Source organism: Chlamydotis macqueenii, chromosome 5 (assembly GCF_036417535.1).
Source record: "Chlamydotis macqueenii isolate bChlMac1 chromosome 5, bChlMac1.mat, whole genome shotgun sequence".
Classification (NCBI taxonomy): domain Eukaryota; kingdom Metazoa; phylum Chordata; class Aves; order Otidiformes; family Otididae; genus Chlamydotis; species Chlamydotis macqueenii.
Window position 1 is genome coordinate 7,102,275 of NC_141560.1, and position 20,567 is coordinate 7,122,841.

A 20,567-nucleotide genomic window follows, 5' to 3' on the forward strand; every position below is an offset into this window, starting at 1 on the left:
CCTGTTCCCCCTCCCCATTCTCATTTTCCCCCTACTTGGCTGTGTAAAAAAAACTGCTGGAAAGGTCAAGGGAATCTAAGCTGATCTGAAGATTTCTACTCTAAGTTGAGTGTTTTTCATTTAAAAAAAAAAAATTCAATCTTCCGTCCCTCCAAAAGTAATGGTTATTCTTGGACTGGTTTCTGCCTTAGATGGGCTAAGGCTTCTCTGGTTTCCTTGCCCATCAGGGCAGAGCTGGGCTGCTGCTCTGAGCAGTTGTTCCTAGACTTCTCCATCAGGCAGCAAAGCCCATCCGGGAAACTTACCCGTGTTTCTTGAGTATCCCACTGACTGCATGCAGGTGGCTGAGGCTGAAAGCAGGAAGCTGTTTTGCCATTGCTGGGGCGACGTTACCTGGCCAAGAGAACTGCCGCTCGTGAGTGTTTATCCTTGTGGCAGAGGAGACTCCAGGCTGGAGGAGATCATGGCCTGGTAGAAGATTCATTACCAGAGCAGTGATCATTCTGTGTGCTGCTTGGCATGAATTGAGAGCACCTCAGTAAAACGAGCACAAATAAAGATCAGGCTCCAGATTAAATCTTGCTCTAGTTTAGGGGAGAGCTTGGATTATGCAATATCCACAGTGCTTTTGTACAGTTGAGTTGCAGGACCAGGGGACTGGTATTGACCGGTGTGTACATAGCACACCAGTTGGGCTGGCGTGGTGCGCTAATTGCCAGGTCATTAGCAGTGTGAGCTAGCTTTCAGACACCATTTCTCCTGGGACTGCTGCCCCTGAGCTGAAAGCAAATGGTCAGAACGGTTTATTTGGCAGGTAAAGCTACTGGAGCAGATTGTTTGTTTGATCTACTGAGTGAAAGCTGCAAACCAAGCGGTTAATTTTTCATCTTTTGTTAACAGCTTGCAATCTTATGCGTTCAGATTATTTTTCAATTTTAAAATATTTTTTTAAAGTTAGGCAAAAAAAGCAATCTGTGGTGCACTACCAGAAGAATGGTTGTGCTGTGTCAAAGCAAAGATCCCTGATGCTGGCTGGTAGAAAGTAACTGGGGAGAATGTTTAAGAACATCTCTGCAGGTAACACTGGTGCAAAATTTGGCTTTCCTGCTCTAGGCCTGTCATCCTGAGCATTCCTTGCGCACCTTCATAATCTCTGACCCCACCGGCTCTCAGGAAGGTGTTCTATTTCTGCAACACTTGAAAAAGAGCTGTAATGAAATTTTTATGCTGTTAGGTTAGGAAGTTGCTTACCACAGTTGTTTTTTGGTCTGCCCTCCTGTGATTCCACATTTAACTTGCCAGAAGTTCATGGTCTTTTTTTTTTTCTTTCCTCCTCTGAACATGATATTCACATTCGTTTTCCCCTTTTTGTCTTTACTGCCAGTAATTGCCTTAACCTCCTGTTCAACCCCAAACAACAAATTGATTTTTTTTGTCCTTTTAAAGTGTTTTGAGTTGATGATACAAGTATCCTGTTGCTTTCATATAGTACCTGTACATGGTCTCCTGGAAGTATTTCCACCTTTCCAGCTATCTCTCTTTACTGCTGCACTGATTTTTACCTAAGTGTCCTTTTTTTTTTCAAATGCAACCTTATTGCTTAGATTTCTGTGGGCTTTTTTTTTTTTTCTTTTAGGGTGTTGAAGAATAGCTGTTCTTGTGTGTTGCTGGGGACTAGCTGCTTTTCTATTACAGGTTTTTAACTAGTTATTTGTAATGTCTAAAAATACAGTGTTTTCATCACCCTGTCAAGATAATTTCCCAGTCTGTGTGGGGTAACTGTAGTTTCAAATCATTCCTGTTTTTGGTCTACATACCCGGTCTCCTGTAGCCCTGTGGACAGTGTCACAATCTGGTAAGTTTTAAACTAATCTTAACCTGTGCTTTTTTTAACACATCACACCATTTCTCCACTGGCCTCACTTGCTCTGATGTTCTCCTGCTTCTCATATTCAGGGAGTTAACAGTTTCCTGCTGGGTTTTGTCTTCCCTTGAGCCTTATCTTGCTGTGTCCTGTCCCCTTTATGCGAGTCTCTCCATGGGGCTTGCCCTTTGGGAAGTGTGACAGCCTGGGGACCACGGTGGGTACAGCCCGTGTCTCTGCACTCTTCAGTACAGCGCTTTCTGTCTCTGAAGATGGGGAATTGCCTCATCTTGTAAGCAAGCTGTCCTTTATGGTAGGAAACGCCACTGCGCTGCTGTGTAAACCTAGAGTTTACATTGAGTACTCTGCGTGGTTTTGGCCCCCTCATTTCCAAAAAAATATAGCAGAACTGGAAGAGGCCCCACATAGGTGGCTAGGTCAACAGTGTGGACGTTCCTGGTACTGGGCATGACTCATGGACAAAGACTCATAAACCAGGAAAAGAGATGAACTTTGGGGGATCATCAGATATACAGATTTATGTGAGTAGTAGTGAGGGATGGTCAAGAAGTGCTTGTTCACTGCCTCACAAGGCCTGAGGGTTGTCAAAGGGAGGAACAGAAGGAGCTGGACCTTCATGCAGTGGGTGGTAGATCTGCAGAGATCTCTTCTGAAGGGTGTGTTGGGTGCAAAAAGTTTATCTGGGTTAAGTACCTGGAAGAAAAAAAAAACACATCAGGCTCTAAAAATCCTTAGAAATGAACGTGGTTGGGGGTGGGGAGGCTACTCAGGAGAAGGCACATGTAGGTGTCCTGCTTTTGCTCTTTCCTTGGCATCCAGTTATGGCTGTGGTTGGAGAGCAGGCTGCCCGTGGAAGAGGGGACCTTGCAGGGAAGAAAGGCTGCTGATACGTTCCCATCTTACATGGACCAGTTGGAGAAGGTACATGGACCAGTTGGAGAAGGTCCAGAGGAGGGCCACGAAGATGATAAAAGGGCTGGAGCACCTCTCTTATGAGGACAGGCTGAGAGAGTTGGGGCTGTTCAGCCTGGAGAAGAGGAGGCTCTGGGGAGACCTGATAGCAGTCTTCCAGTACCTCAAGGGGGCCTACAGGAAAGATGGGGAAAGGCTGTTTAGTAGGGCCTGTTGCGATAGGACGAGAGGTAATGGTTTTAAAATAGAGGGGGGTAGATTTAGATTAGAAATTAGGAAAAAATTTTTTACGATGCAGGTTATAGAACACTGGAACAGGTTGCCCAGAAAGGTGGTGGAGGCCCCATCTCTGGAAGCGTTCAAGGCCAGGCTGGATGAGGCTCTGAGCAACCTGACCTAGTCAGGAATGTCCCTGCTTCTTGCAGGGGGGTTGGACTAGATGACCTTTGAAGGTCCCTTCCAACCCTAACCATTCTATGATTCTATGATTCTATCTTGTGCTGGAATTTTTGCCATAGGTTTTGATTTACATCTCTGATCTCCACCAGACCTTCACCTAATTGAGTAGATTGACCCTGGCTCTTACACAGCAGGCAATTAATCAAAGACTGACTAATCAGCTCCCTCAATGGCTGGCACCTTACAGAAAAGCTGGGAATCACTTACGTGCTACCTCCACAAACCAGTTTTATGCTCTGAGATTTATAACCAGGTAACTCTATTGAATTCTGTGGATTTACTGTAAACTTTAATTATTATAAACTCTGAAATGCAATAAAAGGTACTTTATTTAGCTACCTTAAGTGGGAATTTAAAAACTAAGTTCTGTAGATGCTTTAACTAATTACGCTCAGGAGTTTTACCATACTATTAAAATTGAGCTGAAATCTGTCATATATCCCTGAAATTAAATACCCTGAAAACTGACTGGCTGAGCAATAGAGTCTAAACTTATTCTTTAGAGTTTAAAAGTAGTTTTATTCAAAGGTCTTAATTTTCATCTAAATCACTTCCTAAGTTAATGTTAAGGTTCTCATTTACCAAGCTGCAGTAGTTAATTATCACTCAGTGATGTTAACTGCCATCTATTAGGAGTTTTAAATTGAGGATGCACTGTGAAATAAGATAAAATTAAACAAAGCAGAATAAATGTGTACAAACACTTGGTCTTCCTGCGCAGCCAGGCTCATTTATGGTTGTGCCAGGGCTGAAGCAGAGGGCAGTGAAGGAATCCGGTTGGAGCCTGTGGCACTGTCCCGAGGGGAGGAAGCCACTGCTGACATGCTCATCAAGAACGACATGAGAGGTGATTTTTGGGTTTTTGGTTGTGTTTGGTTTGGTTCGGTTTTTTTGTGGGTTCCCTCCCCCCCAACCAGACCTATGTGTGAGCTCCTGGATGGTCCTCTGAGCCCCCTTTTCTGCAGGAAGGGGGTAAGTGGACTATACTTTGCTTGTTTGGTTGGTGCTGAGTTTTGCTATGATGCTCCAGAAAATCATGTCTGTTCCCTTTCTGGTAATAAATATTCAAATCTCTGATTTACCAGCATTAATATACTTAATTAAATAAACTAAACTGCCATGGGCAATTATGTAGGCTGTCTCTTAATTTACTACAACTCTCTTTTGTTTCACCTTCTCACCACTCCAGCACTCTGTAGCACTCTGAACGTCCTACACTGACTTTTTCTATTCCTTCCTGCAACTGATTGACAAGCAGAGCCCAGACACACTCATCTCTGCTGTGTTGTTTGTGGTGGTTGGTGCCTGTATTGTAAAGCTGCCTGCTCACTTGGCTTTCTCATAATGACTTTTTTGTCCTTTTTGTTACTTCTATGACCTAAAGCATGTTGCTGTCACTGAAAGCACAATCTTTTTTTGCCCTCCAGTCAAATCCTGGGCTGGATTACCTTTGCGTTGTCTTTACTGATGGTGAATCCCCCCTGTACGTTTTGCTTGCACTGTTAGTCTCATAGCTGTCTTTTCACTGTTTGATTTTCTTTGCTGGTGGGTAACTATATTGCATTCAAGTGGAGTTGCGCAGACTCTGGAAGCACAGTTGATCTGTTTCAAGTGTGGATTCCCTGCGTGTTCTGGGGCATGGATATTCCCCGATGCATTTGAGTTTCTCCTCAGAGGTACTGACAGTTTTTGAGAACCATTGTTTTGACATGGGTTGATAGAGGGGTTGGCAGCACAGCCCTGGTGTCCTCCTTTCCCCCACTTGCGGTGGGGCACTCAAGGCAGATCCCTGGCTGCCATTCACGAGCGCTGAGCGTGGACAGATGACGGGGCTTGTGCGTGTCAAGTACTGTGAAGGTTTTGTGATAACATTCCTGGTGTTTTGGACTCATTGGCTGTCTGCATTTGCTCATGCATCTCCAAATGGTTTTACTGTGTAACACGAGCAGCTGGTTCCTGTTCTTCAGCCTGATACTGCTGCTTATCAGTGTCACTGGGATTAGATTGTGGTGTTTGTACATGGCAAGTGTTTGAATTAGCTAAAGCTGCTCTGGAGGCATCTTCCTCTTATTTGGCAGTGTTCTCAATCACTGCACGTGTTGCTCTTTGCTGGTTTGTTGTGTTTGTTTTTTGTTTTTTTTTTTTCCTTCCTGGCGTATTTGGTTCTGTCTCCCACATCTCTGTCAAGATAGCTGTTTGGGTTGGTATTTTCCTCTCTGCCTCTCGTATCACTTTCCATGGTAGAGTGGTTGCTATTGCTTGTGTTCCAGGTCTTTTTATCTCTTCTGTTCAGCTACATTGCTTTAGCCTATGTGCTGACTTGGTATTTGCGTTCTTGCTTTGATTCCTTCCCTGGACAAACCCATTTCCTGCAGCTCTCTGCTTGCGTTTTGGGGAATTTAGATCTGCTCTTCTCTGTACTCTTGCTTGCAAGCTGGACTCTCGTAACTCACAAGCTCTCTATCCAGTTTGATGTTTCCAAAGTAGTATGTGGACTGAGTTGCAAGGTGAAGAATGTTGATCATCTGTTTCTTGATTTATGATCAAAACCTGCTGTTTATCTGGGGAATTCCAGCCTCTCTTCATCTCATCTGCAATTGTAATGGTTTTGGTTGTATTTCTGGCAGCACTCTCTTTCAATACTGGAATATTATTTAAAAGAAAAACCCAACCACCTTTAATTAGGAAAATAAAATCCTTGCTATTGATTTTCAGGTCTCTAAATAGACTTGAACCACCCCTGTGATCATAGACTTTTTCTTTGGAGATCCACTTCTTGTGGAGTTTGAGTTCACTTCTCTGCTTTGTTTCTAGGGGTTGATTCACCTGCCTGCTTGTCTTTGCTGGGCATCCCACTAGACTGAGTGCTGCTCCAGGCTTTCCTTCCCCCCACCTTCACTGCCACGGGAGAAGAAACGTGGGTTGCAACAGAGACCAGAGACCCTGGGGTTCCCCTGAAACTTCTGCAAATTTCTGTGAACTGGACCACTTAGATTCACTTCAGAGGCTATGAAATCAGTGGGAAACTTTTTCACTGGAATAAGTAAACCCTGGAGTCCAGGCTTGGGGTAGAATTCAGGACTGGATCTGAAAATCCATCTGTGAAGTGTGCAGGTACACAGGATTGTAGGAGCCAGGTCATCAAGCAGCACATACTGGAACAGCCATAGGGAAACTGTTTGATCAAATTACTGCTGACTTAATAATCCCAGCAGACACAATTTCTCTCTTTGCATACTTTGGCAAACCAGGTCATATTTCTCTACTACAGGCTTAGCGGGTATGTGGATTTTGTTGATATTTTGGACTATAGGTGAAGCTAACTTTTTTGTTTGTGGGTAGTGGCTTACAGTCTCATTTCAGTTAGTTTTCAGGTGGGCTTTCAGGTAAAACAAGGCCATGCATTTGGTCTAAGCCACTTCATAGAAATTTTTTTGAGGAAATGCCATGGAGTCCGGACGTGTTTAATCGAAACACTGCTTCTGCGAAGACAGTTTCCTCCTCTTGAGGTTGGGACCTTGTCATCTATACCTGTTAGCAAACAGCAGGTGAATGTGACTTAGGCAGAAATGAGTTGTGTAAATATTTCTGACTTCACGCGTATCTACCGCAGGCATCTTCCCCCCCAGCACAGTCTGCTGCTGTGCTCTGTTAGCCCAGAGGAGTGGAGCACTGGGCAGATGCTGGGCGAGTTCAGTGAGACATGCCGGAGATGTTTCATCTATGCATACCTTGGTAAGAGCGGTGAGAAGTGCACTGACCTGAAGCCTGTTTCATGAGGTTTTCCAGTTTTGGGGCTCTTGCTGGTGGAGTCCTGGGGTACTCCCTGGCTCCCTCCTCCTCCCAGGACTTGCAAAGCCTCCTTTCTCCCCTTCCCTCACCACTTGATAATGTGTCTGGGTCAGTGCAGGTGTCACCCTGTGGGGTGGCTTTGCCCATAGTGAGACAGATTAATTAATTAAAGGGAGAGATGACATTCCCTGGCTGGGAGGCGACTACCAGGCACACACTGGCCTAGTTTTTACTACTGGTTAGTTATGGGGTGATGTGCCTTGTTATCCACATCAGGGCAGGGAGGGATGGAATGACACTTGTCTCGTGCTCAGCATGGCACCTTGAAAAAGAAGAATTAGGAATCAATTTATGAGGGGTTCTCTCACAGGCACTTTAGCAAAGGGCTTTTGGTGGAGCTTTGAGGGAGAGAGCGTGGCTGGCGAGGCACTGGTTCCATGGTGGACACCTGAAAAGGATCTCGCTGCTCAGCCGAGCTGGAAGCACGTCACGTTGCTGGGGGAACCGGCCGTGCCGTGGCTCTCAGGTGAAAGGATGTTTGATCTTTAAAATAACGATGTAAAGGTTTACGTGAAATACATTGTCCGGGTTTTTAAAATATCGGCTTGACATTTAGCGGGACATAAAGGGAATATTTCTACAGTTTAGCTGGTGGTTGACAAATAATAACAAAAACTGGCTACATCTGAAAATGTATTTGGATTTCTGCCAGTTCTGCTCTAGCTCTTTCTCTAGCTCACAATGGTTCTGAAAAAAAAACCCAGACAAATGGCAGTGTTGAGTTGACAAGGAAGAGAGTTTATTCTCCTAACGTTATTGTGGCATTGTTTCTGGATTACTTTTTTCATTGCAACTTTCTAAATGATGGATTCAAGAGCAAAGTTTAGAGTAAGAACTTAGTGTGGGAGAGCAAGGAAAGCATCTGAGTGCACGGGAGTCAGAGTGGAGGCTTAAATGGGAAGGTCTCCCATTTTCCTCCGTAAATATGACAGTTCTGATGAATTCTGGATACATTTGAATAAAAGTGAATAAACATTGTAAACAGAGAATATTTTACGGTCTACAGTGAAAGTTACGAAGGGAAGAGTTCAAAATTAAGGAAATAGCAGAATAATCAATGGGAGGAAGTTTAGAGTAAACAACTTCTTTAATGCAATGCTAACTCAGTGGCAGGGATGGAGGCTGGTTTTGCTGGGCAAGCTGTGTTGACCCTGAGACCTTCCTCTTTCTTTGGCAACTCATTTCACTGCCTCCCGTCTGGAGCTGCTACTCGGACATTTATTTTCAGTCATGCAGCATTGGGACTAAGTGTACGTACAGGGAATGAGGCACCCGCAGACCTGTGTGCAGAACTTTCCTGGCCCCTTTCTCGAGGCCATCTCTGCAAATCTTCAAGGGATTAGTGCTCGCTGCTGAATTGGCAGGGAAATTTCTCAGTGGCTTAGCAGAAGAGGCAAGTCTCCTGGGCAATGAATGAAACTTGCTCAATCAGTTGGCTTCAGTGAGTAGTCTGACATAACTAGACTTTGTGTTTACCTTGTTGCTCTGCTGCGCCCTAGCATATTTTTAGCACAGCGCCACGGCTGCTGCCTCCTGCTCCGGGACCTCGTACGGCTGATCAGCATGATTGCTCAGCCATGCCTGATGTTGGCATCAGAGACAGGGGACAGGCTGTAAGCCTGGAAAAAGCCCTGCTAAAAGAGACAGTCCCCAACAGTGGCCTTTCACCAGGGCTCTGTCTATCCTGCACCTTTTGCCTGCAGCCATCACACAGCACAGAGAACCAGAAACCCTCTTCAGTTGCCCGATCCATGGGGAATCTGGTGCAGAGAGAGTCACGTAAGTCAAGGGGCTTGATGTCTGCTGAATAAGGACTTTTTTTTTCCCCCCCTCTTGAGCTCTTTCTAAATAGGTCTGTTTTGAAGATGCCAACCTGGACTGCTCTTCAGGGATCTGCCAGGCAGTAGCTTTTATAAACGAGATCATCAGAATGCCTTTTTTTGGGGGGGAGAAAAGAGAGTTGCATTAGGAACACCTGCAGAAAATTGCCTTAGGGAGCAGTTTACCTTAGGCAAGATACTGCTGATTGCTGATAAGAGCCAACTTACAAATTGCTGCAGGCAGTGGGGCCAGAAGCCCTTTTGGTGGTGAGCAGCCAGGTCTGCAAGCCCCTGCTGAGTGGAAAGCATCCTCCTCTCCTTCATTTTCTGTCCACCTTCCCCATGCTCTCTGATGTTTTGAGCATTGTGAGTAGCTGGGTTCAGATATGTAGTTTTATTTTACAGCCTTTGCGTGCTGTTTTTGAGAAGGACCAGCTATTCTAGAAGCTGGAAACAAAATTTTGCACTAATTAATAAATTGCTGGGAAGAGCTCTAATTTCACTGCAGAGAGACCTTTTGCAGGCAGACGGTGGGGATGGATTTGCCCTGAATGCTGGGGAAAAATAACCCTTCTTCTACTGGGAATGAGATCTATGTCCGAAATGCACATTCAAAGCAGCAGTTGTGTGGATATTGAAAACAGGATGTGATATCACAGTATCACAGAGCCTTCCTTAAAATATACATTAAGGTTAAAAAGAAAAAAGACCATATCTTGAAGTCCATTCTCTACTTTTTTTTTCTTTTTCTTTTTCCCCAGTGAAGTGTGACTTTATAAGAGACAGTCTCCAAGATGAAATCTCTGGAGAGATGGGTGTGTAGTAGGTGTATGACCTGGTATGCGTTAGGATCGGTGCTGTGCTTACACCTTTTGCTCTAAGAACAGGTTTAATCTCTGTGTATGCAACCCCATCAGCAAGCACAGAGCTGCTGGTGCAGCTTTGTTCTTCCAGCCTGAGAGCCCACAGCGATGGAGCAGGGCCCGGCCGGAGCGTAGGCAGAGCCGTTCAGGGAAGTGAGGGTTGACTGAGGCCTGGCAAGTGCAAGGGGTAGGCTGCTCCCTGGAGAGGAAACACTTTTGTTTTAGACTGAATGCCCACTGTGATCCTTACTTCGCTTTTTCACTGCAAATCTATGGGAATCCTGGATGGAAAAGATACATTTCTGAAGCAAATTCAAAATGATCAGGATGTGAATTTAAGCGGAGTATTAAATTATATCTCTGTACACGAGAAAAAAAATCACCTATGACTTCATGATAAATGAATGACAAATTTTTTTAGGCAAATTTTTCAGCAAGATAATTGTTTGAGTTATAGATCTAGCAGTCATAAGGTGAGAGCAGTGGGAAAGCTACAGGTAAGGCAGAAGTTTTTAAACAAACCCTGTCAGAAGCGGCGTAGGCTGCTTTATCTCTTGTTTCTCTGGCTAGCATTCCTTTGGTGGCTGTCACATGTTTACAAGCCAGCAGCCTTCCTTCTTCCTTGGGACATTAAACCAACAAGTACATACAGATTAAAGAGCAAGAGTACGAGCGCCACTCCCGGTTTTGAAACTCTGGACTGTGCTTCTCTTCAGCTTTGCCCGGCTTGTATGGACACCGCAGATCCCGAGGATTTAGGAACCTGTCCTAGGAAGAAAGCTTTGAAGTGTGTTATTTTTGAGAAGAGTGTTATTGGGAATTTTCATTGCTGGTTTGACTTGTTTTGCTGTTTTATGTCAGTGTGATGAGGTAAGTTTCATGTTTTGAATGATTTGTGGCTATTTCGTGGTGAGAAGGTAGCTTTCCTAGTTGTTACTTTGGTGACAATTACAGTTGGAAAATAAAATCCTGCATTACCAGTATTTGTTACTTTGGGTTTGCATGCTTCTTTGTTTTTTTTTTGGTTTTTTTTTTTTTGAAATACAAAGGACTTGGAAATTGCAAGTGATGAAAAAGGAGTTAGCGTTTTCTTCTGGTTTCTGCTTTGACACTGTGCTGTTTCCTGCTGTCATCTCAGATTTTACTGTAAAGCAGTAGTAAGACCATAATTCTAGATCCATAATGAGTAACACAAGTGCATAGTATTTGCATTCCATTTAAGCAGAGGGCACATCTGGTTGCTGTGCAAGGGAAGCCATGGATACTTGCAGGTATTTGTGACTGAGGTAGGTTAAAAAAAGGACCCGAATGTAGCATGGTGGCTGTGGGAGAAAACAACTGAAGAGATCCAAATAAAGTAGTCAGTAGACTCCTAGCTTGGCTCAATGTGTCTGAAAACATCAAAGGAACATGAGGCACTTTATTCTTGTGGTCCTTTATGTCAAGTGTTTTGCAGAATATCTGTGGGGATGTTCGCTCACGTAGGCTGAACTGGAGCATCAGAATTGCAGAAGCCCTTGAAATACGTGGAATCTATTTTAGTCTGCCTCCATTGCATCTATTTTGGCTAACAGTCACCTGTCTGCCTCCCCTCTTCTCACTCTTCTGGCTCTGAAGTGGCATGGCTCTCCATTTATCCCTGAGAATGGTCCGACGTCACAGCTTCTGCTTGAAAGAAACTTTGAGTGGATGCTATGAAACTTGTTAAGACAGATGAATCTTCTGAGACAGCGTTGTGGTCGCTTTCATCTGGAGGGGGCCCTTCTCCCAGGTTTTGTAGTGCTGGGATGCTGCCCTGCACGTTGCTTTTTCAAAGGAATTATGGAGGATGTCTTGCGTCATCAACATTTGTTTTCTCTGAGATCATTCCTGCTCCCCATTAGATTGGTGACAACTCTGCTTTTGATTTCCATGCTTTTGATTTTCCATGCCCTGTAGAGTCAGATATTTTGGGTGTAAGTCCCAGGGTCGATCTTTGATTCAGTTTGGCCAAAGTGAGTTTAAGTAAGGCTGAGGAGTGCCTGGCATAGAAAGGAGGTGTGATATAGGAAGGAATAAGGTGGGAAGGCACATGCAGGGAGCCAGCTATTCTCCTGGCTGTTAAAACCAGCCCTGGTTCCCTCTTCCTTACGCCTGTGGGAATTCATTGCCTTTCCCTTCTCATAGAGCCCTTATTTATGTGAGTGATGACTTCAGTTCACACCTTTCTCCATGCAGCCCTAGAAACAAGTTAAGTGGTTTATTATACTAATGTGGATAGAGGAATGTTCATGGTGACATGGTAGAATGTGGCAGTACTTGCTAAGCTCTTCACTCTGTTAACTACATGACTCTAGAAACCAGTGGCATTTTTTTTTTTCTCCAAGCATTTGTTTTAATGGCTTTTGTTATTCTTAGAACATATTTTCCCAGGGCGTAGGTCGCTTTATCAATACCGGAGGCCTAATATGAGACCTTCCACAATATGCTCTTTCTTTGAAACCACACCCTGCTTTATTGAGCAGCCTTCTTCCGCTTCAGGGCTCCCTTTTAAATACCAATAATTCCTCCATCCTGTTCCTCAAGAGCTGGAGCCTGAGCTTGGTAGGTAGTCCAGGTCCCAGGGAGCTGTGTGGTGGGGCAGTGTCTCCTGTGCAGGTGTCCTCCCTACCAGGACAAAAAACATCTGAGGGCCCTCTGCAGCAATTATGACAATACCATGAGTTAATCTGGCAGTAAACGACGTGTGTGGAATGAAACTCACTGTAGGGCCTGTGGCTTTTAGGTTCAGAGGGTGGTGGGTTACTGTCCTCTGAGATGCAGTAGAAAATGACCTGGAAGGGAAAGGAGAGCCTGAATGCTAGAATTGACTCTGCTGTTCCAACACCCCAATTCCCTTTGGCAATTCCGTGGAAGGGTCATTGTCAGAGCCATCTTAGGTGATGTAGTGCTCAGGATTGTTAGATGGTAATGAGTCGCTTCTCACAGACATGAATCTCATCACCACCAAACAGAATTTCTTGTCTCAGCAGCAGTGTGACTCTAGGAAATTCCTCTCCCATTTGCTGTTCATGCTTCTTTTTGTGGCCCCTGGGTTATGCTAAATGCCAGACTGCTCATCTGTTCTTCATGGCTGGGCTTAAATGCAGGGACCAGGAACCTTTAGTGAAGCTATAGAAAGGTTGGTCTTGTTTCTATTAAAAAAAAATAAAAATCAATTACTGGTTGTGCTTTAAAGGCTAAATTAGCTACCAAAGCTGCCCTTTTAGCATTACCAGTTAGATGTTTTAGAATAAAGCAGGTGTTCTGCGCTGCTGTTTGACAGGAGTCCCTGGTCTAGGAAGGTCAAGAGATACACGGTTGTCCCACGTTTTCTTTTTGGTCAGCAGTTTGCCACTGCTGTTACCCGCATGTGTTTAGTGGGAGCTGAAAAAGGGACAGAGTGGATTGAGAAGGATCAAAACGTGTCGCTCCAGGCCTGTAGGGAGTGTATGGTACCAATATGAGAAAATTTATTTTTCTTTCAAAGGTGAGGGGTTGAGACATGGATGCAGTGAGGGTCAGCGGGTAACTGGTCTCCTCACTGCCTGTCTGCCCTGCAGCCTGCCAGGCACGTGCTGAGTGCAGGCCTGGAGCTGCCGTGCAGATAGTGAGCGCGTCGTGGCCTCTTGCCGCCCTCTCGTCTCCTTCGGCAGCTGTCAGGAGATGTCCGTGGCCTACAAGGAGCCAAGAAGTCAAGGAGGAGCCAGGGCTGCGTAGGGACGGTGCCCTGCTTTCCTCAGGCACATGGCCTGCTCTCCGCAGATAGGAAATCGTCTAAGTATTAAGAGATTTGGTTTGATTAGCTGAAATCTCCTGTTGGCAGCACATTTCCAGTCCCTGGAGCAGTGGAGATCAGACGGGTTGCCAAGGCAACACACAGCCTTCAGCGAGAGGTTTACTGCTGCATCGTCCTTGGTCAATTGATGGAGTAGGGCTTATTTAGGTCTTTGGGGGGGGGGAAAAAAAAAGCTGCTGTCAAACCTTTTGCTGTGGTGAGTCACTCTGCCTTGGGTCAGATTGGTGGAACTAAGAACAAGGTTTTGTGGATGAGAAAAATAAGTACATGAGAGCATAAAGATCCCAATTAGATTCCTCTTTGAAGAGGTGAGAGCACTTCAGTTCTGAGTGAAGACAACTTATTCTTTGTTATTCCCCGAAACAAGAGAGAAACAGCAACTGAGGTCCTGCTTTCTCCTACCTCTCATCCCCTTTCCTCTCTTTCCCAATGTAAAATACTTATTTTTGTTTGCTAAAGGACTCTGTGCTCACTGTTGAATTCTTGAGCCACACCAGGGATCCTTCCAGTTTGACCTTCTGTTGCTGCTTCACTTGTTGCTGTCTGCTCCCTCCTCTGTTGCAGAAGCCTTGATAAATTCAGCTTATGTAAGTTTTCATTTCGTTACATTATTCCTCCGTTTGCACCACCTCAGAGATGAAAAGCTCGTCATGTCCCACTGTGAATGCCACTGCGGCAGTGGTGGTGTGCTGAAAGTTGTCGTGTCTCTCGTTGCCTGTTCCTTGATCTGGACTCAAAGTCAGGGACTGTGTTGGGACCTGGACATCTCTCACTGTGACTGTTCCCTGCTTTTACTGAGGCAAAAGGGTTGTGCCAGCGGCGTGCAGAGCTTTCTCTGAAATTTTGGAAGGAACCTGATGCAGTGTTCTCATATGTATGGTCAAGGAGGGAAATGCCATTGTGCTGAATGCCAGGCCTTGATTTGCTGAGTTAGTAAAGTTTATTTAAAGTAATTCTGTCAGTGATAGGGAAGACATGCTACAAGGCTAACAAGACCACACCTGGTGAGTTGAAGGTGTTATATGGGAGACACCAGAAGTACCCATTTTTTTTCTCTTACTATTGAGATAAATATGGATTGTGCTTAGCTGTAGATCCCTTATTAGCTCAGGAAGAAATTGTACGGGCAAGAATTATGAAGCAGTCAACGCATGATTTAACATGGGGAGCCAGGATGGCATTTTGTGAACATCCAGGTGCTTCTCTTCTCTTGTGAGTGTGTACCTCAGCTGATGTCGTGTAGCATGGGGAAAAGAGAAGGAATTTAAAAAGAAACCTAGACATTGCTTGCTGAGAGACAAATGCTGACCTTCTCTGTCATAAAACCAAGGCATGACCTTTGTAGGCAGCAATTTGTATGTGAGAGGGAACAGTTAAAAAAGGTGGAGGAGCCTTTAAAACTCTACATTGGCATCCTTACTTATTTACTGGTTTTGAGAGGATGGCAGTTGATAGATGTGTCACTGTGATGATGCACAGTTATCTTCTTTCTCTGTCCCAAAATACTGCATTAGTGATACCATGGCAACAAAGAAGTTGTCTTGAAGGAAAAGGAAAAAAGAAGCGTGACTTCAGTGTTCAAGAAACGTGGCAGACTGACAGCCCTGCTCTTCCCTTTCTACCAGTAAGGCAGTGGTAGTGTCAGCTCTGACAAAACGTATCCGATCATGAACTCTGTGTTGTACTGTGACTGAAAACAAGCCTGGGACATGATCAAAGACAAACCTACTACAGTGAGAGGGGGCTGAGAATCTTCTGAGAAAACGTGCTCTGTTGGACAATTAAATTCTGTTTGAATTGTAACTTTTTCTAAGAAATACATAATCTTGAAAAAATTTCTCAGATCGAAGTTATGTCCTTATTCAGGATGGACTTCCTCTGTGAGCAGAGTGTGGTGATGGGGAGAGAAACCAGCTGTCCCTTGCCACTGTGGCAGGTTTTCCGGAGGTCAGAGAGCCAGAGGACGTGTGGAAGGGGCAAGTTCAAGTCTCTGTCCTACTTAATTCAGACTTGTGTTTGAGTACAGGTCTCATCTCTAATGTGAGAGCCCTAGGCAGCAGGCTTTTAGGGACTAGCTTCTTGCTCTCATTTGATCTAATCCAGATTGTGTAGGTAGTTCTCACTACAGCCTTTTTCTTGCTTTCCTACACCTTAAGTGAAAGCTTTGACCACCAAGTTCGTCTCCTCCCTGTTTTGTGTGGTGCCTGTTTTTACAATGGGAATAGGTTCCAGCATGCAAAACTGAGAATTTGAGCATAGCTTGGTGATTAGGGTGAATAATGCGATGGAGAAGAAATGACAGAGCAAAGACTTGAGCATGAGGGTTTTTCATAGATTGTGGACTAGGAAAGTAATTTTCTGCCCAGTTCTAGTTTTTCTTCACTGGTCTGGAGAAGGACTGAGACAAACAGTTGTGAATGCTGCATTTTTCCCTTTGGTTATCTCAGCTGTTGGCCCAGCTCTGAGGGCAACCCTGGCAGGGGCCAGTGGTGGTACAGGAGGACCAAGGCCTGGATGGGTACCACAAGGTTCCTCATGCTGTCCCTGTTAAGCCTCTTCAGCCCTGACACGGAGGGAACCAGCTTTCAGTTCGTGAATGGCAATTGAAGTGCTGTGGTGCTCAAATTCTCGGTCTCCCTGGCCCTGTTAACTTCAACGAATTTTAAATACTGAACTGAATTGGAGCCTTTTCTAAGATTATTACCAAGATTGACAATTAGTCTCTGAATCACCCTTTAGAGGCCTGGTTTGTTACTTGTGTCACCTCTGTTAGACAGTGTGAATATTCCCCTGTCAGTTCGGACACGCTTCTGTTCCCTCATTTCATCCGTATTTGTGGTGTGTGTCTGTGTGTGTGCTTACAGATGGAGAAACGTCGTGAGAGCCAGGGCTCTTCTGGATGCAGAACATGAAGCATCATCATTTGCAAACGCCATGTACTTGCTGTAGACTTGAACTAGTGCTCCACGGTCATTTGGAACACATCCAGCAAAACTAGTACTTTGTCTTTTCTAATTGGAAAATGCCTTTTGATAAAGGCAGAATATTTCACAGAACTGTATCTGCTTGGTTGCAAACGTTGTCCGGAGCATTGCTCAAGGCCAGGGTGGGATTTCTGCTGCTGGGAAGACAGTGCTGGCACAGGGTCGTATATAGCAAGATATATGGGAGCCTTTGTAAGGTGGAAAATCTGGCCTCAGGGAAAGGCTTCTTGAACTTGGGCCTTCTCATTGCTGGGTTATGGCTCTCACAGGTGAGCTGCTGGATGCTCTGGTTTGTCCCTCCAGTGTTTATGTCTTGGTCACTTATCTATAGCAGGTTCTCAGTGAAGTCCAGACTGCGTCCTGAGAGCTCAAGTCTGGGTCTGCCCTTTCTGAACCTCAGTGAGCAGGTTGAAAAGAATCAGGTGTAACAGTGCTGGCCCTACTGCTGGCCCCAAGACGGGCTGCACAGTGAGACAAGCTCAGCCGTGGAGAGTAGAAGGTGTCCTCCTCTAGTTGTGCCCTCCTCTACCTGGGACATGGTACTGGGAAAAGGAAAATGTGGGTTTAAGGGAGAATTTATCGCAGGCCTTTCATTTCTTAGATGAGTGCCCTTGCTTAATGCCAGCACCTCCATATCCCCTGTTGTGCCTGCTGTGCCCGCCGTTGGACTCCGCGTTGCCGGAAGGCATTGGGTACTCTAGGTACTCTACTGGATTGTGTCCCTAAGAAGAATCAGGCTTTGGGGGAAGAAATGCCAGTACCATGGTTTTCAGGTGACTCGAGGTGACTGAGGAGATGCATGGAGGCCTGTGGCTGTCACTGTGGTGTCATCTGTAGGAAGCCGCTGTAGATTTGCGAGCCTCAGCCTTGGGGTGAGAAGTGAAGTATTTCTAGACACTGAAGTACCTGTGTAGATGGATGGGGGTTTTCGTGATTGTTCTTTTGGGCCTAGCTTTCAGTGTTTTGGGTTGTGTCTGTGCTGTGGCTCCCCTCCCATGGAGCAGTTGTGTAGCGTTTCCCTGTTTCACAGGGTTGCTGGGCGGATAAATGCATTCAAGCTTGCAGCATGTTTGGGTACTGGGGTTATGTGGGTCATAGAAGAAAGGGAGATGAAGTTGCTGTAGTGTCTCTGAGACCTTCAAGATTGCACGCCTGTGTCATATGCCTTAAGGGCAACTTAAATCTTCAAAGGTGACCTGCAAACACATCAGCAGCTATGAAGGACCCAATTTTCTACCCTTTGATCAGTAACATTTTACAGTCAAAGTTAATAGAAGTATAGTCAGGTCAAAAGTGTCTTTCAGTCCTTCATATTCCTTATGTAAAAGGACTGGAGAGCTTCCTCAGTCTTGCTATCTGTAAATCAACACATAAAAATAAAGCGTGTGAAACAGCCTAAATGCAGGGCAAATCCTCCTGCCTTGGGTGGGAATTTCACCCTTCTGCTGCAGCACTGAATGTGGTCTGATTGCATTTCTGATAATGTATTTGTGGATTACCTTGAGGAGAAGAGGAGGAGTTACACAACTGTTCCCTCACAGTGCTGTTAGGAAGGGTCGGGCTTTGTCTCCTTTGAAATAGATATCAGGAGAGAGCTGCAATCCTGTGAAAACACACATTTATTTCTGAAGTGTTTGTGTATTGTGTGTGTGGTGCACATGAATAGAATTGCCACCTGTCCGAGGCTGATAACCGTGATCTGGGGGGCAGTGGTCATGCGCTCCTTATTCTGGCAGTTTGCTGTATGAAGAATCAGCGCCTACGGCTTCTCTTGGTCTGAATTTATGAAATGCTGTGTGGAGTGAGTTGAGTGGCACTTTCTCCCATTAGTTATGCTATTCCTTTAGGAATCCACATAGGCAATATTTTCTTTTATAACCGTGACCTCAGCTCGTGGGTGTGTGAAGTGACAAGATCCCGATACCCACATGCTTTGGGCACTGAGTAGAGGATGTGACTGAGAAACCTTCTTGGTGCTTTCATTGCACCCAGCAGTGAACTCGTCCTTGCAGTGGGTCTGCTGGCATCGTTTCACCCCACAGAACTTCCCTTCGGGAGTTGCTGAGCCTCGCTAAGCACAAGGCTCGTTACAGACGGGCTCCTGTGCCTTGCTGCACTGTGACACTGCTGATAGGGATGAGGATATGTAGGTATGCAGGTAGGTGGAAACTTTCTAATACATCATAATAGTAATAATAATAACGTGCACTTCTACTGCCTTGCAGCTTTCGCTAGAACTTCTGCCCACGCATCAGCCTACTTGGTTCACAATGCAGTGTGCATGCTAGACAATTAGTGGTTGATAATGAAAAATGTCATGGGAACCAGCAGGAAAATCATAGCTTACTCCAAATATATAATGAAATGTAATTAGCACAGACAGTAAAACAGACAATTTATGGGTTTTTTTTTGTAATTAAAAAGTACCAGTAAACATTGCTTTTGCAGGAAGCTTGGTATCAAATGGAATTAAAGAACCATTGTCTGGAATAGGATTTTATGCAAAGTTTAACCCTTGCAAAGCTGAATGGAATAAGGTTTTATTAATTGCAGACTCTCCAAGGGAATCTCTTGTGGCACTTCTTCCATTCATTCACCTAGTTGTGGGCTGTCTGGAGAGGACAACTCTGCTATCCGAATTGCTCTGAAACCTGCGAGCCAGCTAGATTCAATGCGTGTAATGGTGTGGCCGATACCTCCCTCCTGCTCCTCCAAACAGACTCTCCCCTGAAGTAATCTCGAGGGGGAGATTGGAGCAGGAACAGCATTGTAATGTCTTGTGCTCCCTGTGTCCTCTGTCAGATGTCTGCTGTTGATCTCTCTTCCATCTCTGATTTCTGCTTTCCTAGCTTGGGGCCCTTCACGCTGCACCTCCTGTTTGTTCTTGAGCAGTGTACGCAAAGGAGGGCGTGCAGTTATGCAGGAGCGCAAACAGCGTTTCTTGACTTGCGCTCTCACTTGGGTCAACAGAATGCATGGATCCACTGCGACATTGCACAAAGGTATCTATGGCATTGATTTCTTAGCTTAAAAACGGGTGGGTGGGAGTGAGTCCTGGCTGAGTGGCCTGTTCATTTCCCAAAGCCAGCTCCTTCCCTGGACTTGGGTGCCCAGGGTGTGAGCCAGCAGTTGAACGCCTCACTACACCTCCTCTTCTTGCCTTCAGGTACAGTCTGTCATCTACTGCTGTAAGGCTGGATATTTTACTTGTGTGAGAAACTCTGACACACTCCAGTAGTGCTGTAACACAAGTGACGTGTCCATTTCTGCTGCTCTTGCTCCTCAGCACCCTCCCGGGCCCAGACATCCCATCACAAGCTGGAACAGAGCTTTACTCCTAGTCAGATTTACAATAATTTCCACGGCATAGTCTTAGCCTAGAATTTCAAGCCTGCAGAGAAAGCCCTTCAGCTGAGGGTTGCAAGGAGAGCTGGGCCACATGGTCAGGACTGTATGCAGGTGCAGCGTGATTTCCTCTTGATGATGGAGGAGCAGAGAGCCAGCGTGCCTCCCATCACAGAGGGATATGAGCTTCCAGCTGGAGCCAGGTGCACAGACTGTAATCTTTCTACCCACGTATGTGAGACAGTGCTCAGGTGCAAAATCACAGCCCTCCCTCAGAGATACTGTGGCACAAACCTCTAGTATCTGGCATGGATGACGTTGGGGAGAGAAGAAGAAACTTCTGCCTTGGGACAGGATGCAGAAGTTCCTTTGCCTTGTGCTGCAGAAGTCCCAGCCACCTCCTGGCAGTCGGGCAAGACCCTCTTTAGGAGAGGGACTCTGTGGTTTGCTGTGGGAGCCCTCAGTGGGAGTTCCTGCCAGAGCTGTGGTGGTCCTTCTGGGGATCCTCCTTTCCTCTTTGCTTAGTGCCTACAGTGAATGGAGGGGTGGTGCAGGAATCTCAGCCCTTGTTAGTAGCTGGCTGATAGTCTTTTCTGTTCAGGATGTATGGGGAGGAGTCTGTGCAGTCCC